At 43.3% G+C, this 22665-nt stretch overlaps 1 protein-coding gene and 1 non-coding gene across 2 annotated transcripts in view; one reads left to right on the forward strand and one right to left on the reverse strand.

Moving 5' to 3' along the window:
• The window catches only part of CA10 (carbonic anhydrase 10), a 454967-nt gene that overhangs the window by 351691 nt on the left and 80611 nt on the right, over nt 1-22665 (forward strand). The gene's annotated exons all lie outside the window — the stretch shown is intronic.
• Nucleotides 18119-18243, reverse strand: LOC118909462 (U6atac minor spliceosomal RNA). The gene has a single exon (XR_005023663.1). It is a non-coding gene; the product is annotated as a U6atac minor spliceosomal RNA (small nuclear RNA).

Raw genomic sequence — 22665 nt, forward strand, 5'->3', positions numbered from 1 at the left:
TTTAGGTGCAAGAAATCAAAATGTTGGAAGCACCAAAACAATGTCATGTGGAAAGCAGTTGGATAAACATTGACCTTTGAGATATTTAAAGGACTTTAGTGAGCAAGAAAACTTGTCACCTTCTCTGTGGTATAAGGGAAAAGACCTGGGGTCAGTGGGTGGAAGTTCTAGAAAGAGAGCATTCAGCTAAATATATACTCCAAGAATGAGGACTATCCATTGATAGAATGAGTTTGCCTCTGAAAATAGTGGATTTCCATCACTGGACTTAAGCATGGAATATAATTTGAAGACTTCATAAAAGTGATTCATATTCTTAATGAGCAAGTAGACTGTTATCTTAATATACCTTTTAGTGTATTAAATTACTGAAATTCTACACAATCCATGATTTCCTTTGTTTCTTTTTTTAATTTTCTTTTTTTAAAGTTGATATACAATATTATAATGGTTTCATATGTACAACATAGTGGTTTGATAACTACAGTAAGTATAGTTACTACCATTTCCCATACCAAGATATTACAGTATTATCAGTTATATTCTCTATGTTGTACTTCCATTCCTATGACTAATTGATTTTATAATTTAAAATTTGTACCTCTTTATCCCCTTCACTTATTTCACCCATCCTCCCAGCCCCCTCCCCATGGCAACCAACAGTCTGTTGTCAATATTTATGGGTCTATTTCTTTTATCTTTATTTGTTTTGTTTTTTTAGATTCCACATATAAGCAAAATCATATTATTTGTCTTCCTTTATCTGATTTATTTCACTTAGCATGATACCCTCATAGGCCCATCCAAGTTGTCCCAAATGGCACAATTTCTGTGATTTCCCTTTAATTGCCTTGAGTCAAATTCTACCAAAGGTTAACCCCAGTTAAGGAAATGTATCCTATCCTTTAGGTTAACATTTTGTGTTTATTTTGTGCTATCTTCAAAGCCACCTTTGGTCTCTGTTTTTGGCTGTCCTTCGAGAGGACCCAGTAGACATTCTAGCACTAGAGCATGTGTTTATTTTGTTGACAGTGTATAACCACATTGCCATATGCCCCATATATCATTGCTGATTGTGAAAAGTCAATTAATGCCAAGCATTTTCCTTGGCACAGTGCAACAGCCATTGTCTGAAGAGCTGCAGATTAATTGCAGTCTTGCCTAGTGAGGTTATTGTAATTGATGGTAATCATTTGCTTTGTTTTATAAAGCTGTGTGGATGTACAACACAGTCAGCAACTGCTTTCTTATAAAAATTATTCATGTCGTACTGGAGAACTCCTGGATGTCTTGTTGGGGGTTGGTGATAAATGAGCATATTCAGGGATTCAAATGTCTACATCTTTTTTTTAAGAAGGGAAAATTAACTGTTTTTAATAAGTAAGACCCTTAGCTTGCTAATCATGTCTAAGTGGTTAGATTAATGTCTGGTATAAAGTAGGGTATTTATGAAAAGAAACAAATACATTAACCAGACAAAAGATAATACTTGAAAGGAATCATGCCTGTAGATTAAGTTGCAGTCGTGAGGCTAAACAAGAAAACTCTTATTTAGGGGAAATTGGAAATACTCATTTTTAAAAACCTTCTTTAAGCACCTCTTTTCAAAGGGTAAGGGAGCAAGCACACTAAGCTTTGCACCAGCCATTCCATGGGCCACCTGCGTCCAGGTCCTCCTGTTTGTAACCTGCCCACTCTTCACATGGTGCTGGTTCTGTCCCTGTGTGCTGAGCTCCACAGTCCAGCTCCTGACCTGAGCAGCACACAATCTGGTGTGGGATGCGTACATTTATAATACAATGTAACGCAGGTTATTTTTGAGGATTGTTTCAGAAGGGGATCATGAAATATCTCTTTGGGGATTGTATTAACGAGAGGGCAGATGAACGGCTCTGTGGCCTGACACAGTCGCTGCTGCTTCTGAAGGTGGGGTGCAAGCACATCAGCCTTTCAAGCCTCTGCCTCCTGAGTCCCTAATTCTGCTCAAACACAGCTGAGGGAGAGAAAAGCCCATAGCTGTTGCTATGGTAATATAGATAAGATTTGTTTAATTAAAAGGGAGGAATAAAAGTCATATGTAAAATGTGTGTGTGTGTGTGTGTGTTAGTGGGTCTGAATCAGAATAGAGAAAACAGATTATCTCAGCATGAACAACTGAGACTAAACAACAGAAAACACAGGCCTTGTCTTCTTCAAGGAATCAATTATTTGCATCCTTGAGAGACTGGTTTCACTAAAGTAACACAAATTTGTAGGAATAAGCAACACCAAATTGTCCTGAACAGTGCTAGGGGATGAAAAGTGCTGAGGAGCACATACCCCAGAACCAGGGCCCCATCAGGCATTGAATGCCTCTTGCTCTTGCGGGAGGCACTCCAGGATTCTAATTAGCACTTCGCTGGGAGGCAGGAACTTCCTGGTAGGGAGGCTTCATTGGCACAATAAGAGATATGAGGGGGAACTGAGAATTGGGATGTTTAGGATAACAGGTACATGGATAATACATGGTACCCTGAATGCTGCTCTGTCTCCCTCCCCCTCCCACCAGCCCAGCCCCACTGACACAGCTTTCCAAGCCCCCATCCCTTCTCCCAGCCAGTAAGATGCCACCTCCTTTGACTTCCAGGGAACCCTGTATATTCATCTATTACAGGAGTCCACAAACTGTAGCCTGTGGGCCAAGTTCAGCCAAGTAGCTGAGAATGGTTTACATTTTTAAAGGATTCTTCAGAATTTTCTTTTTAATTTTTTTATTTAAAAAAATTTTTTTTTTAATTTTAAAATGCAATGGAGACCACATGTAGCCTACAAAGGCCAAAATATTTACTACCTGGCCTTTTACAGAAAAATTTTGCTGATCCCAGTCTGTTAAATTACCCATCAGTATAGATTTTAGAACTCTTTACTTTCACTTCTTTTGAAACCATAGTTCTCTGTTGATAGAGGTTTTATCTTGATCACTGCTGTATTCTGAGCACCTCATACACTCCCTGACATAGGAAGGCAGAATCAATAAATCTTTGCTGAATGAAGGAATAAATTACCTTGGTAAGCCCCTTAAAGACAGCGATTTTTCACTATTCTTCTTTGTCCACCATGCACTTAGCACAGTGTCTGATATACAGCAGGTGCTTAATTGATGTTTGTTGAATGAGTGATTCAATCACTGTATCAATAACTCAGTCAACTTATTGGTGTCCCAGGAATTCAAAACATATGTTCAATTTTCCTGAAATTTTGGGTGTGTTGCTCTCAATGACTATACACTCATTTAAATCGAAGGTGGAGTGTTCCAGTAAAAGCTGTCCAAAGCATCAAATTCCATCAGAAACTAGAAAAGAAGAGTGGTTTGGTTCAGTTCACAGTAACTGCTGAGACCATGGTCTGGACTTTCTCTGAGAAAGGAGTATGCTTTGAGAAGTTCAAAATGTATTTGAAAGGCTCTGACTTAGCTGTGTCCTAAATGTGGTAAAGAACACAAAAGAGCTGAACAATCATTAAATGTCACCAAGGAGGAATTTTACATCCACAGGAGGAAGGAAGCACAGACTTGAATCAATTACTGTGCAATCCAGAACTTAGTCACGCCCTTAGTCAGACCCATACAGAATCCTACTGCTGACACCAAGCCACAGTTTATGTGCTTCACAGGGTACTTCCGTTCATTCATTCAGTTAACAAAGATTGATGGAGTGCCTACCATGGGCTATGGTTAAGTGAAATGACAAAAATCCTGCTGGTAAGGTGCCTATAGTCTTGTGGTGGTAGACAAATAAAAAATATTAAGCATAATAAACGAGTAAGTTTATATGCTAAGTTAGAATAGGATAGATGCTATGGGAACAAAGGGAGGGGTCTTAGAGAATAAGGAGCAGAGGTAATAAGTTACAAGTGTAAATAGGGTGGTCAGAGTAGGTCTAATGGAGAGGATGACATTTGTGAGGTTGCCATGGGGATGTCTCAGGGAAGGACATTCCAGGCAGAGCAACAGCCAGTACCATGGCTGTGAAGCAGGAGAGAGCTGAAAGCTTTCTAGGAAAGCTGGGGCAGCATGATCTCATGTATAAGTGATGGGGCAGGAGAGGTCAGAGAGATGTGACTACTGGGGCCAGGGGCTGCTGTAGGTCAGGTCCTCTGTGCATGGACTGTGGCTTTTCACTCTGAATGAACTCCACAGCACAATGACATAAATTCTCCTGTTTAGTCACTTAACACTAGTTCAGTGTAGTTGCCCTTAGGGTGATTTCCTTCCTACCTGGGAAACTAAGACCCAAGAGCATCCTGACAATAAATGACTGACTTATCTCAAGTCTTCTGATTCATGATATTGCTTAATAAAGGCCTGAATTTATCCATACACCCCATAATAATGACTGTTTGCCTACTCTGGGCTCTCGCCCAATGGGGAAATTTGAAGACTTACAGACCACAGAGCCTACCTTAAAGCAGCCTGCAATCTAGTAGGAGATCCCATCTTCCCAAATAGACTGTTAATTCCCTGAAGTCACAGAGTAGGTCGTACTATTTAGTATCTCCCTATGCACATGATGAGCACTTGGCAGGTATTGTTGAATGAAGAGATAGAGTGAGGTAATGAAGAGACTGAGTGAGGAAATGGAGAGAATTTAAAGGAGTGTGGCTCTCAGAGTGCCTCAATGATGCCTGTATATCGTGAATTAAATTCCATTATCAAAATGGCAAACCTAGTAAAGTTAATGTCAATGTTAACAGAAGTCCTAGTCATTTTATGTTCAATTATTCACAGATAACAATGTAAGTGAATTCTTCAGGGTGCCTGGGAGGAGTAATAGAATGATAGATAGCTGGCATGCTAGAAAAATTCATTTAGATTCCTTATGTCAGCCCCAGACTTACTTCCAGGATCAGACCAGGGAACCTGTCTTTGCCAAGGCCAGAAGCCAAAGTTCTGGGTTGCCAGAGCCACTCAGAGTGAACAAAGTAGCCTGCGAGTAGCAAAGCAGAGATCAAAAGCCCAGATGGAGATAGGGCAAATTATGACAATACCAGCAAGAAGATGATGACTCTGATCCAAGGATAGGAAGTTTCCCCTTTGGACATTTTTATAATTACTTCTGGAAAAGGACTGCCCGATCAAGTCAGCAGCTTCCTAGATTGCCAGTTTTGTATGGACACTGCAGGGCAGCCTACAAGAGAAGACACTGCATTTAAAGATAACTTGCTGAGGCCAACTCATTATCTCACTGACTCCATCCTAACCTGCACCATAATTCCATAATTCTGACCTGGTCCTGCCCAGGTGGCGTTATGACAGCCTCTAACCTTCTCCATTTGACTCTAACCTCCCCCTGAGTGTTCTGTAAGGAGGTATGACATTATACCATATTAAAGAAAGTCATTAACTGGGATTTAATCAAGCCTCAGCCTAGAACCTGTCACCATGCAGATCATCCCTGTTCTGGCTTTATAAGTGCTGAGTGGGGTCTTCCTTTATTTAGCAACCAGTGACACTACAGTTAGAGGTTGGATGCTACTTCTAAATGTCTGTGAACTAGCTGTACTGTTTTTATCCATTTCCAAAGCCACAGGAATAAAGTCAATTGGAAAGGGAGGTGCTGAGTAAGAATGACCCATCAGCACTACTCTGACCACTGTCAACAGTTCGTTGAACTTTGTAGAAGCTCCCCCAAAGACCGCATCTCCCGCTTCCTGCTCTTGGAAAGGACGGGTCGGCTCCAAGCTCCCATCTAAACTGTCACTGTTGAAGACCCCACTGAGGTCACCTCTTGCAACCCACTTACTGTACAAAAGAAAAATCCAATGCCAGAAAGACCAAGAGACCTACCCAAAGTCACCCTGTTTCAGTGGCAGAATGAGGATCAGAACCCAAGTTTCCTGACTCTGTATATCAAATCCCAAGATTCAAAAGGCCCTTTAGATCATCTGGTTGGTTGCCCAGTACAGCAGGTATAGCCTGATAGTCAGATCTCCTGCCTTAGTGAGCAGAGCCCCATCACAAGGACATTTATACAGTTAACCTCAAAAAGGCAAAGACATGGGTAGATTATTTTACAAACAGGAGCACTGATGAGCATCATGAGGAAATGGACCTAGAAGTCATGAAATCACCCCAACAAGTATACCACAAATGTGAGAATCATAATAGTGCCCAACTACCCAAAATGCAGGAAACTAAGACTGGAAGATTGAAACAGAAAGTGCAATGCCTTAAAGATCCCTTGGTCTTAATGTGAAAAGGCAATCATACTATTGTATTAAGAACCTGAGGATAGAAGCCATGCTTTTCTGTAGTTTATAATTCCCCTCCCACCCACTCTCCCCAATAACCATCCAGAACAGCTCAGTAATATTAAATATAAGTAATCTAGATAATAATATTGCAAAATTAAATCATTTGATGTCTAGCCATTCCATGGATGTGCTGCTGTATGATTCAAAATAAAGCTGTTTAAAACCCCCAGATTCATTTGTTCTGATATATCGATAAACTTTTGCTGAAACAAAGCTAATCATCTCAATGGTGCCGACTTAATTGCTCACCAGTTGATGGATAATAAACAGACCTGAGGATTAAAATATGAACTAATTACTCTACTCCATTCCATTTACTTGATTTCATGTTCCATTAATTTTTTGCATCATTTCTGGTGGAAGCTTTAGATTTATGGTCGCCCCAAATGAATTATGCCACTTAGTTGCCTGTGGCATGCTTGTGTTCAGAATTGGTTGGAAAGGGCAGAATTCTGGGCAGTAAATATTTGGCTGAAGCAGCCTAGGATATAGTAAGTGAAGGTAATTGTCCATTCCCAGTACCAGCTAGTCAGCCTCTATAAATCTATCCCCATCTCAGCAGTGAAAGGGCGTCACTGGGCTCGCTCTCGTGATTATTCATTGGATCAGCAGTCTCTAAGAATGGTAGTTGCCTTGGCCTGCAAGAGGGCTGCAGAGAGTAGAGACAAGCATGCTGTGGGGCAAGAACATTGGCCTGGGAGTCAGGCACTTGGGACACTGGACAGAGGGCAACATTTTGATTTAGAAGATCTGACTTCCAGACCCAGTCCTGTCACTTCCTAGCTGTGTGATCTTGGTAAAGGCTGAAATGGGCAAATCACTTAGCCTTCCTTATCCTTATAAGTTGTGAGATGGAGCCAATAATGGCAGTCCTAGATACATGATAGGGTGATTGTGTAATGCAAAATATGCCTATGATAGGGCCTTTTAATCTATAAAGTACTGTACACGTCCTCTAGTTCAAAACCCTTACAGATAAGACACAGAAAGATAATCACAACATACTAATATGATTGCTACTATCAGCATTCATTATACTGAGTATACTGTGTCCCAGGCATTGTGCTCCATGCCTTATCACACACATCGCTTACAAGAATGCGTGAGCTAGCACTCATTAGCATCACTTTACAAAGAGGAAAAGAAAGAAAAGTTAAAAGACCTGCCTTCAGTCACATGGTTGGTCCAGGAAGAGCTAGAATTTGAACCCAGGTCTCTGACTTCAACTATGCACTGAATGACCTTAGACGAGTCATATCACATTTCTGGTTCTGCTTCCCAATAGCCTCCTGATCACGGGTTAAGTTTATTCTTTATAATCACAACTGCCCTGTCGGCTACCTGAGATGATCTTTCAGCCCCTCCCAGTTCTACATCAGCCTTAAGAACAGCCTGCACTTTTCTGGCTCTAAAGTGACACAAGAGTCTAGTTCTCCAAGTGGCACAAAGTGAAATATGACCCAGGATCATTCTGTGTGCCTGCTGAGGTCCATGGCTTTACTCACCTTCCTCTCTCAGATGGACAGCAACTGGGAAGTTACATACAGATGCCCACTGATGTTTTTTCTCTCACTTCTTTGAAATGTAATAAGCAAGTCATTGCGTATCTGTAAACTTGTGCATAGACACATCTGTTTCCCTCTGCAAAGCATGAGAAACCATATTCCTTAGTCTCAGAGGTGGCTTGGATGAATACATTTTCTTGCTTTGGCTCTATTTGCTGAGCTAGAAATTTCTGGATTGAGCCTTGAAAATGAATCCTGCAGGAGCTATTTGGCAAAATGATCTTAACCAGAAGGTTTTAAATCACACTCCCAGCCGGGGAAAGAGGGGAGGCCCAGGGATCACCAGATACCTATATCAGGACTCAGCGCCCCTGCCCAGTTTTTTCAAAGCAGATCATTGTGTCTGCTTCAGGAAAGACTCATTGTGGTGGACCCAAATGTCCACCCCAGGACAGCTGCTGTTTCTGTAAAGTCCTCGGTGAAGATCACATTTTCCTGCCTATTGCACCTGCCTCTGTGGCTGATGTGTCCCCTGCCCCAGGTGAGGAGTTGTGACCTACTTGCATGAGCAGCTGTTAATTGTAGATGTTAAGATGCCAGCGTTATTCATTCCTGTGCTTGAATTCTGGCCTGTTACTTATCAGCTGTGACCTTGGGTAAGTTCCTGAACCTCCTTGTGTCTCCGTTTCCTTATGGATTAGATTAATTTCCTTATTAACATGATGTGTCTCAGTGATGCCCATGCTATATAGGATTGTTTTCCCCCTAGCTTTTTTGAGGTAGAGTTTACACACAATAGAATCCAGCAATTTTAACTGTACAGTTTGGCGTGTTTTCACAAACACATAGTCATGTAACCACCACTACAGCCATGACCTAGAATTCTTCCATCACCCTGAAAAGTACCGTCATGTCCCTCATAGTCCATCCCCCCAATCCTGACCTCTGACAACCACTGAGCTGTCACAATAGTTTTACTTTTCCTCAAATTTCAATCAGTGGACTCATACAGTATGCAATCTTTTTTTTAATTTAACTTTATTTTTTAAATTATCATTTGAGTTAAATCAGATGAACTCTTTTTCTTTCAACACACAGTTCTCTGAATTTTAACACACATATAAATTTGCATCATCATCACTGTTCCACCCTATAGGGTTGTTTTAAGGATTAAGGGGATCAATGTATGTCAAGTGCCTGGAACGGTTTCTGGCACATAATGTGTGCTCAAAAATGGTCACTTTTGTCAGCAATGGCATGTTTTTTCGAGCTCCATCTTACAAGGTCAGCATTTCTGTCCTCTGTCTCCACTAAGAGTCTAAAGTGGCATCTGTGCAGGAGATGAGATTCCGAAACATTCCATCAGCCATTGCGAGTCAGCTCCAAATACACTTACTCTGAGACAGGTCTGGGGTCCTTTTCTGATTGACATTTCCTTATCAGCATTAATACTCCCTGGAGTAGGGCTGTGAAAGGTGCTGGCCACCGGCCAGGGTGCTTGTCCTCCTCAGAACTGCATCTTTTTCTAACACTCACGCAGGCACTCTACAGACCAGTCCAGGCCCACCACCACCAGCTTAGAACTGGGGAAAGCTCACCAGCTTGAGCACCACCAAGGAAGTGCGCTCCCCATCCCAGCCTCCTGGGGATAACCACGTGTTCTTGCAAAGGGCACCGGCAAATAGAGCATTTTCTCATTCCCTGTGAGTTTGAGGCAAAGCCTTAAGCAGTCTAGACAGGATGATCACATACCCTGGTTTGCTGGGTAGTCTGGGTTGAGGCCGGTTGATCCTGGTGTCTTTGTAATAGCACCTCCATTACTCCCACTTTGCACAATGAATCATATGGCTACCCTATGTCTAGATGACCTTAGGCAAGCCACTGAACCTCTGGATATCCTTTCCTTCATCCAAAAAATAAAAGGATTGGGGTAACTCACTCAGGGCCCTTCCAGCATCAAGAGGTCCCTGGAAGTAAAATTTTCCTGCATAATTTTATCATCACATAGAAATATTGGTTGAGGAGTCAGTGTGCTGCCTGGACAGTCAGAAACATTGATCTGCAATACAGTCATTGTTATATTGGAATGGTTCCCCTCAGAGATTAAGTATATCTTTTGTAAGTAGCCACCATCATAGCTCCTTTAAGGTTAAAGCTTGAGAAATTAAGTCATTTGAAGTAACACCAAAATTCAAAGCTCAGATTGTTCTGCTCACCTGCGTATGCCACCTTTACCTGTTACAATGCTGAAAATGTTGACCCTCTTTCTTGTATCACCACCATACGCACATGCACGCATTCTGTAATGCTTCAGTCATTTGGCTACCTCCCAGATAGAATGCTCCTATGGGTAATATGGTATTTTACTAGAAACTGTGTGTTCCCCTTGAACCATTTTTGCTTTGTGTATTTTAATTACAATCCAAGTGATTTCTGTGCATTGAACATCCCTAGGAAGAAACCCCAGGAATTATGATCCTCATCCGTTTAAGCTTTGTTTCCATTCTGGTCTGTAGAGAGCAGGAACAGCAAGAAGATTCTGTCACCTTACACTCTTCTGTAAGTCCCTGTTGCTGTGGGCATTTAGTCTCCTTTGCCATCAGACAAAAAAGGGAGAGTGTTTCTGCTCCAAAAAGCCATTGCAGGCTTTGCTTTTAAAACCTCAGGGGCACCCAACCCTCAATCGCACCAAGCTCTGGAGCTGCTTCTGGAGTATTCATTTAGCTTGATTTACATTATTTTAATTTTCTTAGGGGCATCTTTACTAGCTAGGATGATTTCCCCCTGCCCCTTAATTAAAGAACAAGTTGATTCCAAAGCAGATGGAACAACACAAGCCCCTCTCACCCCCGCCCCACCTGTCACTTTCTCCTGCTGCTCTCTCTCCAGACCACTTTCAGCTTTTCCCCACCTGCCTCCTCAAACTGGAAGTGAGACGGAATGACAGCAAGGCCAGGCCTGTCTTTCCACAGAATCGACCAGCCCTTGGTTGTGATTTGTTTAATTTCCTGGAGCATGTGACAACGTGGGGGTGGGGGTGGGGGTGTTATCTCTGTCCAGGAGATAGAAGCTGCTGGATTCGGTGAGTGCAATTCGACAAAAATGCGTGGGGCTGAGCCAAGCACTGTGTGGGCCCAGGGCTGCAGGGATGAACAGACCCAGCCAGGGTCCTTGCGGAGTTCGAGTTCCCAAGCGCATCTGTGAAATAACAGAAACTCACGCAAGCCAGGCTAAACTGCAAGGGGAATTAACTGGCAGGCCTCTGGGATATGTCACAGACTCAAGGGTGACTGGGCCAGGGAAGAGCCTGGAGCTGAAGCAAGGTCCTGACCCTGGGAACTGCTGCTGCTCCCTTTCTTATCTCACACGGCCGCTTTATGCTCATTCTCTCTGTAAGCTGTCCTTCCTCCTGGTCTCTGTTGTACGTGGAGGGCATAAACGGTCCCCCTTAAGCTCCCAAGATGATGGACCTTCCTGGCCCGACTGGTTGGCTGGCACTTCATCCCAATCCCAAACTCTCTAAAGATGAGATGTAATTTTCCCGACCTAGGTCTGATATCCTTTGTGACCCAATCAGCTGTGCATGTGGGATGGGGTCATGTAGATAAACAGGTCTTAAGGGACCTGTCCCTATGGCAGGGAGAACAGTCACAAGGAGAAGGCAGGCCCTGTAAGCTATGTAGACATCCCAAAACGTGTCTACTGTGCGGGGGGCACGTGGACAGTTCTTTTCTGTTCAGCCCAACAATATCGACACACTGAAGAGCTATTGACACCTTGTACTCAGATCTGGGGGTCAGAGAAGGCTTTCTGGAATGAACAGGATCTTGAAAGAATAGTGTGCATATGTTTGAAAGAGGAGAAGAACACCCCCAACAAATAGGAATATAACTTATCAATGGAAAAAATAACTATAGTCAATTAGATGTGCACTCAAGGAATTTGGCATCTTGTGATCGAGTGTCACAGCAGTCTTCTCAGCACAGGGACATCAGTGGCCTTTCACAGCTGGGCCATTCATCTTCCTGGCTTCTGACATCAGTCTTCCTTTCCTTTCTGCCAAAGCACAGACCGCGGGGTGGACTCAGGTAAGTTGCCCAGGAGTTTAGCATCAAGCAAACACACATTCAGATGCCAGCTCTGCCACTTACTGTGGCAAGAAGTTATTTAGGCTCTCCCCAAATGAGAAATATAGTCATAATATCAACCTCAGGGGGCTGTTGTTTGGATTCAATGAGAGAGGGTGAGAGCACTGTGCCTCTGGGACAGTGCGGATGTCAGGACGTTTGTTCCCACCCCTCTCCCTCCCTCTGTCGTCTTCTTCAGTAGTGAGTGGGGAGATGTCTTGAATAAAAAAATGCAGACTTGCAGATGGATGAGGTCTAATATTGGAAGAAAATAGTTAACATAAGGGCTGCCCACAAACGGAAATTTCTAACATACTCAATGGACCTTCAGATTGTCCCCACCTCTTATCCGTCAATTTCCAGAACTCAGAGCATGAAGAAAAAGAGTCACTTACAGTGTTGTAACTCTGGGGAGGGGAAATCCCAGGGCAAACTACCTAGCTGAAACCGAAATCAGTCAAAGGGAGAAATAAAGTTTAAAACCCGTTTATTGATTACAAATGGCCATCCAGCATCTATCTCCTGCTGCAGCAGAAGCGAATTCTCCCCCCAGCCTCTCAGGTCCAGATAAGCCCTGTTCACCCAGGTAATTACCCATTGATATGGAGATGAACTACTTCTCTCCACACCTTTGAAACACTTGTGGGTATGGAGATGCACTAAAGCCAGGTGAGAGATTCTAGAAACATTGCAGTTTTACCCACAACTGTTCACAATTTCTCATTGATGAAGCACCATTTCTCACTTCCTCAGCATTAAACCTGTTGGTGTGAGGCACCCTGTGTGGCCAGTCCTCCTAGCAATCTGCTGCCCACATCAATGGGGCCCATCTTTTCTGGGCACAGGTGATCAGTCTTATGACAACTGTATCTAGTATGTGTCCCTTGCAAGTCATTGCAACAACCCAAGGATTTTTTCTGTCCCTGGTGTTAACTTTTTAAGAACCCCAGTTGTACGACACTCCAAAAACCTTTTAAATATCGAAGTCCAGGATATCCCCATTGGGATAGTTTTCTCATTATCAATGTTCTGAAAAATGCCAACAGGTTAGAAAGAGACAGCTTTCTTGGACAGAGGCTGAGCTTGATCAACATTGCAAGTTGTATTATTTATTTGGGTGCTCGTTTTAATTAAAAGAAAAGTTCAGTTACAGTGGACCTTTAATATTGAAGATGTGTTTTTTTCATACTGGCATTTATTCAAGTTCTTTTTCAAAAGGAAAAAGAATGTTTACATTAAGAGCTGAGGATCAGGGTTAAATTTGCAAAACCAACTATTTCCTTAGCTGTAGTATGAGTCACTTCACTGAAAATACATGTTAATCCCTTTAACCTTGCTTAAGTCCCTGTTGATTTTCTGGCCAAACTTATGAAACATTTCTACCAGGGAGTAATAGCCAAGAAAGAGAACCCAACTAGGGAGAATATGTCCTTGTGTCACAGGGCTTGACAAAGTTTGACTGGTGTATCTAGTAACTTCCTTATCAAAGAAACAGAAGAATGACTAATTTAAAATAATGAATAACCCAAAAACTCAAAAATAAATTGTATTTATTCCTCATAGACACATATTTGAGTTTCTACTGCCTCTAGGTTCAAATATGAATAATGCACAATCCATGTCCCTGAGTAGTTCCATCCTATTAAGGAGAAATTTAGTCTTTCTTTCTGAGTTCTGTGCTGGGAGAAGGCACTGCCTATAGTGGGAATACAGAGGGAAGCCCATCATTTTCTGCAGTAAAGCCACTGTCATGGGGTTATGAGCACATCCAGCTTGCTTGGACTTGACTCTTGACTCTACCACTGGTAGTAACCTTAGGCAAGTGATTTACCTAATCTCTGCCTCAGTTTCCTCATCTGTAAAATGGAAATAATAATGATACCAACTTATGCCTCACTGATTCATCTCTGTCCTAATTTGTTGGCCATTTGAGACAGATGTCTGTCTACTCAAGACTTATTTTCTTTTATCTGACTAGGTGGGTTGACTTGCCTTTTGTGTTTTCTGAAAATAAATGTCACCTCAATATCCCCATCATTAGGGAAAACAGAGGTTTATGAGGTCTAGTGAAAATGATATAATACAGCACAACACATGCCAGCTGGAGTTCTTGGACTGCTTTCCTGGTCTTTCCGGGCTTCCTTTCCTGCCATCACTGCATAGTGCTAAGAGATCATCTTTTCATATTACCCTGGAGTGCTTCCAGAGAGGACTGCAGAGCTTGGCTGTTTGCTGGGGGACAAGTGGTAGGCCGAAGAGATGACTGTAAAGGAAGCTTTAGAAACTCTGGATTATATTTCTTTTAGAAATTCTGGAAACTTCCACTCAAAATGTCACTTTCTCCTGGAAATAGCTTTTTCATGCATAGGCTGGTGGAGATCATGATGGAGATGCTTCTTCAGTCACCAGCAAATGAAGAGAGAGCAACAGAAATCACTATTGCCTTCACTGTAGACAGTGTCTAAGGCAAGGAAAGAGGGCGTTGATTGCTTATAAACTTGGCAGTAATAGCTGTCAGAAAAAACCAGTGTGAAGGACGTGGAAATTAAAGAGTCATAATTGCCTATTGGCTTGTCATGCAGGCCCAGTTAGCTAAGAAAATGCCCAAGACATTATAATATGCAAGGGACTCCCCTCTGACCCAGTGCGGGTGTTCCTAGTGACAGGGCACCTACTCACTCACTAGGTCTGGATGTGTGTGTGTGTGTGTGTGTGTGTTGCAAGTTAAAGGAGATGCAGAAAAGGAGAGTGGATTAAGCCACTCAGCATACCAGCAGTGAGGGAATGCTGCTATTTTTAGTAAGAAGGTCAAGGTAGGCATCACTGAAAAGATGACAACTGAGGTGAGGGGCTGGCCATCAGGGTAAGTGGGAGGAGAGAATCTCCCCAGAGGGAGCAGCCAGTGCCCAGACCTCAGTATGGAGGGCACCTGGTGGGTTTGAGGACCAGGGAGGCAGTAGTGCCGTGGGAGAGAAGGGGCATGAGGTCAGAGAGGCGGGGTGAGAGACAGCAGATCCTGCAGGTTGTGTGGGTCAAAGAGAGGACTTTGACTTTCCCTGTGGGTGGGAGGGGTCACTGGAATGGAGTGACAGGGTGTGACGACACCATGCTTGTCCCTGCATTAGAAGCTGTTCCTTCTCTCTAGAATGTTCTCCTCCCTGGCCTTTTCACGCCTGACTCCTTGTCATTCAGAGCTCAGCTGAAACTACCTCAAACTCCCCAGTCACTCGTAATCACCTCACTCTGCTTTCATTCTCAGTGCAGTGTTGCCTACTCACTGATCATGTTCCTTGTTCATCCATTTGCTTGTGCATTTTCCATCTCCTTTCATCCAAAAGCAAGTTCTGCTAATTCCTCTCCTCTTGCATGTGGGAGGACTTAATGACTTGCTCCAGAAGAATAGAGAATGGGAAAGAAAACAGTGACTTTACAGAGGAGAAGCCTGAACCAAGTGATCAGGGTCGGAATCACCAAGGACGCAAGGTGGCTCTCAGGCACCCCTGGAATGCAGTGAGAAGAGCACTTTGCCTTTGTGGTGTGTGTGTCCAAAAACCCACAATCCCAGTGTAGCCATGCGGAAACATCAGACGCACCCAAACTAAGGGACATTGTACAACATATTTGGTTAGCATCCTTCAGAAGTGTAAATGTTAGGGGGCGTTGTTTATTTTCATCAGTTTTTGTCCCCACCGCAACAAAGAATTGAAGGGCAGAGACAAAGCAGTGAAGCAGAGTGAAAGTCGTGTTTAAAGTTACTTAGAGAAAAGTGCAGGTGGCCTCAGGGAGGCGAGGCGCCCTGACAGGGTTAAGTTTTACTTAAAAGAGAGAAAATGTACACTCAAAGAAAGGGGAATGTAGGCTACCTCAGAGAGAGAGGCACACTGAAAGATTAGGAAAACGTTTTAGGGCAAAAAGTTTACACACTTAGAAAGTGTGGCCAACCTCGGACAGAGGCGCGCACTGAAAGACTGGGGGTTCCCTCTTTTAAAGATTTTTCAGGAATGCGACCAAGGGTTAAGTGATCTCAAGATGTTTATCTTTGATGAGACATTAAGTTTCTTATCAGTCCTCCCAGTAATTACGCAAAATTAGTTTAGCACAAGAAATGTACTGCTCTGATTTTTTCCCAGGATAGCAGCTTCCTGGTCTGGGAGCATATCAATCAAGACCGCCTGCCCTGCCCCCAAGGTAGGCTAAGTTATTGTCTGTTTGCTAAAGAATATGTTAAGAATCTTACTTCTTAACTTCTTGAGTTTTAAAATGCAATTTTAGCTTTAAGATAGAATTCTTCCTGTCTTCATTATGCTGTTTATAGATGGGCCTTTCAGCAGGCTAGAGGAGATCTGACAGTGGCATGATCTAATTGACACAATGAAGATGTGGGCTGTGCTCAGATACTTTTCTTTGTCTGGGGAATATTCAAACATTCCAGGCCAAGTTGCTTCTGGCCTTTTGAGCTTTAACTGATTGACTCATTAACTCTGAGTCTTTTCTGGGTTTCTAGTTTTAACTGATGAACTCTTTGAGTCCCTTGTAGTGGGTTTTACTGGCCTTACTTCTCTTTCCATCCTGCTCATATCTATTTTCCTGCCTAACATTAAGATCATGAAAAACAGGAAACACAAGAATTAACCCAGATGAGAGGAGAGGAGGCTGAGGAGGGATGACAACTCAGGCCCTAGACTGGTCCTGGAAGGGAAAGGTCAATGGTGGGAAAACTAGTGGAATCTAAATATAGTCAGTCTCCACTTCCATTAGGAGTGTTGGGCCAGTGTTAATTTCTTAGTTTTGATAAAAGTACCACAGTTATGCAACACGAGGGGAAGATGGCTGGATGGTAGCTGCAAACTCCTTGTACTATCTTTACAACTCTTCTGTAAATGCAAAATTATTTCCAAATAAAATATTTGAAAGGAAAACAAGCTATGCAGTATCGGGGGCATTGCCTGTCTTCTATTTCACTGCTGTGCCCCTAACATTTAGAATGGTGATAGGAGCTCAGTAAATACTCGATGAATAAATAGGATGGACTTCAGTCAACTCAGCAATGATAGCATAAAAAAGTAAGTCAATTAAAGTGCTTTGCCAAATGCAAAGTACTTTGCAAGTAGCTCTTTAGAAATAAATAAAGGGACTATCATTACTATCCCATTTTGACTTTTTTTAATGGGGGAAAGACTGACTGCTTCCTGGGGCATAGCTGCAAAATGTGACAGTGTAGCCCAGAACCACTAGAAGCCATTGTATGTGATCAAGCCATTACTGGGTGTCACTGACCTGCAGCCAACTCTGTGCATAAAGATTTTTTTCAACTCCAGGGCTCGGAAACAAGAGAGACTTCATTTAAAAGTTTTTTTTAAAAAATCATCATTTTGGTGACATCTTATTAATCTGGCTTCATTAAGAATGTGTGGGATATCCCTCCTACTCCACAGCTGGTGATTACTCTGGACACACTTGCCAAAGACAAGGGGAAGACCTTTCTTTCCAAAGAATTGAAAGTGAAAGAGAAGATTATGTCTTCTTCCCTCCTCCCCCCGCCACTAAATGCCAGCTGCTCTGTGAAGACGTCCTTAGAATGCTCTGGTGGAAGATAATCCATAGATGGGGAGTCTCAGCTTCTGAATATGCTCCTTCCCAAGATATTTTGGAGGCACCAGGGAGAAGGGTGAAGGGGTTTAGCTCATGGCTAAAAAGTTGGCAGCAGTGAGACAGGCTGCAGTTGACACACATCACACACCATGATATCCATCCACCCATCCGTCCATCCGTCCATCCACTCACCCATCTGTTCAACAAAGAAGGAAGCAGCTGATGCAACAGACAGACCACTCCCTGAAAATCAGAAGACCAGCGTTCTGGTGTCACCAAATAGTTTCGTACATGCAGGGAATTCATTTCATCTTTCTGGACCTCTCATCTGTCAAATGAGGGCAGATCTCTGGAAAATCTCTCCGTTTTTATGGCTCATTCAAAGTACATATTAAATATTTCTAAGTACTCTGTGCTATGCTTGGCCTAGTAGGGGAACAAACTATATGTATAGGATATGCTCCATGCTTTCCAAAAGCTACCAGTAGACAGGGGGAAAAAATGCACATACATTGGAAAGTTAGCAACACAAGGCACTAAGTGATTAAGTGCAGACAATTAATTTTTTTTTTTTTGCACCGGCGATCTGTGCCTACAATGTGGGGAAAACGATGGTTAGATGCCATGAAGTAGGTGGCAATGCCTAACTGTATGCATGCTGTCAGGCCTGAGTGCCTCTTCCATCTTTATCAGGGCTACTGCTAACCTTCTCTCCTTTCATAAAACACGACAAATAATTTTATAAAATTATTTTAAAAGGAAGCCAGGGTGTTTCCTAGGGTACTGTAGGTCAGCCTCTTACATAAAGTGAAACTTGTGTTGGACCTTAAAGGTGCATTATATTTACACAAACAGAGAACAAAAGAGTAGCTTTTCAGTCATTTTTCCAAAAACAGCATGTTCTTTACATCTTCAGACACAGTTCTAAGGCACAGTTCCCTGCCCAGGACACTCAACCCTCCAACCCCACTTGTCTGTCTATCACACCCCCTCCTTCTTCAAGATTCAATTCAGGTGTCCCCTCCTCCCTGAAGATTTGTCTGTGTCCCCAGCCCCACCAGCATCACCACTTCTATACCCAGACAAGGTTAATGGCTCTGTTGGGAGGGAAAGGACTCGGCTCAGTGCCGCACGGAAGTCAGATACATTGAGATGAGAGACCAAAGTCAAGAAAGCAAAGTAAGTTTTAATACACTCTGCAGAGAGTAGCAAAGCGGACCTGCCTAAGATAAGACAGGCAGGTGTGGATACTCAGTCTGAGGCTTCTTTTATGTGGTTTTGGCAGGGCAGAGAGGTCCCTGATCGACAGTAGTCAGCTCTCTAGGCTTGTTCTGTTTGATGAAATGGGGACAGGGGCTGTGCTTTGCCTGTGCCTCTGATATTTCTTATCTGAGGGACCCTGGCCATTTCATGAGTCACTTTTGGACCCTGTGGCTTCATCTCATTAACTCTTTTGAGTCATTTCTGACTTTCTGGTTCTATTTGATCAACTCCCTGAATCATCTCTGGGGGGCCCTTTCTCCTTTCCACCCCCCTCATTTCTGTCTTTCTGCCTCACAGTTCCTTGGGGCTCCCATTAAATGTATAAATGTGTCCTTACTGCACATCACATCTGTTTGCACCTGGAGGATCTTTCCATCCCAAAGACTGTTCAAGGTCCCTGTCTTCTCTGTCTCCAGCAAAGAACACAATGCTCAACAGAGGGTAGGTACTCTATAAATAAATAACGAATGAGTGAATATGCTAACAAAGACTAAAGAAACAAGTTGTGAACCAGATACAACTGACCATCAGTGACTGCCTTCTACTCAAACGTCAAGGACAGGCATGCAGGATGAATAGACAGAAAAGGCAGAGAAATTGCAAGAGAAAAAGGATCCCTTCCAATGAGCAGATATACCCTCTTTGATGCTGGGGACGGAGGGAAAACCAAAATCCTTCACTTACCAGTCAGCAGGTGACTACAGAGTACCTCCCATGTGCTCACTCCCACTTGCTAAGGATGTGTGGAGACACCCAGGAGGCCTACCTTGCTGGGCCTGCCATGGAGAGGGTTGTCTCCCCCTTGTCTTGTTGTTATGCTGGGCAGCAGTGCATACTTCCCTCCCAGAAAAGCATGGCTTGTGCTGATGAATCCTTGACATTTCACGAAACTAGAAAGTGGGAAGATGTGCATTCTATCAAAGTTCAAGCCAGAGCAATGGGAAACTCAAGAAACTGGGCTGATTTACTGGTCCTTTTTTGTGTGGGTTATTCAGAAGCTCCTTTCAAAGGGGCACTGGCCTGCTCATAAATTGTTAGCCTGTCTAGGTGGAAATAGAGAGGAGTACTGGCCGGCCACATGGGCACGCGTCCTGTGCCACATCAAAGCCGCAAAGATCTCCATGAGGACCCAAGCCTTTGTAGTCCAGGAAAACTGGAAGCAAGTTATAAACCTGCCACTTACTGTGTGGCCATAGACAAAGACCTCGTCTCTTTGAGTCTCAGCCTGACCATTTGTGAAATGGGACTCAGTCCTTCCTTGCTGGTGTCATGAGGCTGAAGATGGTTCCTGCCAGGGCTCATTTCTGGTTGGCACTCAACAGCAGAAATGCTTACCATTATTACTAGCTATTCCTAGGCCCTTCATCTTCAGCCAGTATTTACTGAACAACCAATAGACTCACTCACACTGCTGTGCTGGGCCCTGGGGAGGTGCAGAGATGTCTAAAAGAGGAACCAAACAGAGGAAATGGGATTTTCCCGGGGTCATCAGGGAGTAGGCATGGCTCACCTTCATTCTCAAATCGGGAAGGGCCTCTCACATTGTGGTTTTAACTGCAAACCTTCATTCCTTAAGAGAGCAAGCAATTGTTTTTCTGCATGACACAGACATCATCATAATATCCTGAGAAAACAACACAAGGGAAAATTTACCCACGGTTCTCCACTGCAGTAAGTCAAACGATGTTAGAGTTCCCAGGGTCAGTGAGAGTGAAATTTCATAAAGCAAAGACAAAAGTGAGGGATGATGTTTTAATCAGAGGCACCTGGGCTTTTCTTACCTCATCCCCAAAACAGGGATGTTAGCACATCCTGCACTTTTGTGGGCCGTGGCTAGAGTTTGCTAAGAACTCGTTGCCCGTGTTCCTTTTATTTAAAAGTGCATATCCCCAAAAGACCCTCCTAAGCATGTATACGGGAAAAACAGTTTCCTGAAGTAGAAAATAAGTGGGCAGGCCCAGGTAATCTCAACACACCTCCCTGTCTAGGGATGTCCTTTATTGTGATGATATTCTTTCATATTATGTCAATTACAAAATGTGTGAGAGAGAGCGTCCCTGCCACTCTGCAAGGATAACAATATAAGCTGCACATATTGGATGCTCTTTTCTGTCATCTGGAGCAGCTATTTACAAAGCCTCTCATACTTTGGAATTCTATGCACCAAAAACTCTTTCCTCTCTGGCCCCTCAAATCTCTAGACTCCCAGGCCACCTCATACTGTTGATTTCTATTCGCCAGACCCATCCATCTGCTGCTGCTGCTGTGCCCCAGGCCCTGCAGCACCGTTGGGAGCCAGGATCCAGGGCAGAGGATGTCAGGGTCATTGGCTTCTCACACAGGAGCCCAGGGTGATGCCGCGCACCCTGTGGGCACCCAGTGGACAGTGGCTGGCTGGCTGCAGTGATGCCCAGCTAAGGAGTGCCAGCCAGGATTTTTATCTGCATTCAGAAATGTGAAGACAGATGGGGGAAGGGGGCAGAGGGGGAAAAACAGCCTCACACCGAAGCCCAAATAGCTTTGCACTGGCTCACTCATCAGACATAAAAGGTTCTGATTTCAGCTAAGATAAAAGGGTCAGCAAGCACCCCATCTGAATGGCAAGTAGGTTTAAAAAAGATTTCAGTCTGATTCTGCTTTTCTCACATCAAAGGGAAGATGAACTTCCTGAGTTTCAAAAAATTTCCCCTAAACACCCCCCAACCAAAAAGAAAAATATATATATATTTATACACACACACACAGATGACACCCACAGGATTCCTCAGCAGACGACATGTCCAGCCCTGCGTGGTACCTATAGGCAGCATGCTTGCCCCCACACCACATGCAGCCACCAGTAGTACTTAGGGGCTGCTCATGACCGTGGTCCTGAGCCACCGGGCTTCATGATGGATCCATTCGGCTCTTGCACCTCTCGGCTTCAACTTCATGGCTTATCCCCCGATTTTATCCCTGGTTGAACTCTTTGGACTTGACATTTGACACTGATTTTTCAGCTACAACGCTGATCCTCCTTGTCACAATTCAGGTTCTCCCTCCAATGACACGCTCTGGGATGGCCTGAATAAATCCATGCCCAGGTTTAACTCATCCCAGGCATTCTTCCACCAGGCTTCCCAATGGGCAACTTTCCCATTTAACCGAGTCCTGTAAGTAGGAACTGGGCACCATCTTAAACGCTAATGGATAAAGCTGATACCTTATCATTGATAAAGTCTTGTCTAATTATATTTTTTTAACCAAATAGTCACCCTTTGTCTCAACAGGAGGAACACTAAGTTCTTGAGGAGCCTGTATTTCATAGACAGTGGTACTGGGGTGGTGGGATAAGGATAAGCCCTAGACTTGTTATTAAAAGAAACCTGCATTTGAGACCTAATGGATGTAACCAAGGGAAAAAGCATTGAACTAAGAAGCAAGACAAATAGGTTTCAATCCCAGCTCTACGGATGAGCAGAGTCATCTTCCTGATCCAGTCTCTGTTTTCTAATCATAAAATGAAGGGACTATGTCACCTAGTCACTAAGACACCCTCCAGGTTTAATATGCTTTGATTCTTTTATTACAAGTCTATCTTTCTGAGATTCCATTTTCTCATTTGGAAAATAGTGATAATATGTCTAGTCCAAACTTCCTCCCAGGGCTATTGTGAGTGTCAGATAAGAAATGTATGAAAGTCCATGGCACACTGTTAATTTTGGTAAAGAAGCAGGGGACAGGGAGACAGGAAGCCCTGAAGCCATCCCACAGCCTAAAGTCTAGTAGAGTTATTTATATGGAATGTGACTATAAATATGCATCACTCTTCCTCATTTTTGTCAAACTTTCAAACCATACAAATAGACCTGGATTAAATGGATGCCCACATCTGTCCTATTGAAAAG

This window comes from Manis pentadactyla, chromosome 4 (genome assembly GCF_030020395.1).
Source record: "Manis pentadactyla isolate mManPen7 chromosome 4, mManPen7.hap1, whole genome shotgun sequence".
Lineage (NCBI taxonomy): Eukaryota > Metazoa > Chordata > Mammalia > Pholidota > Manidae > Manis > Manis pentadactyla.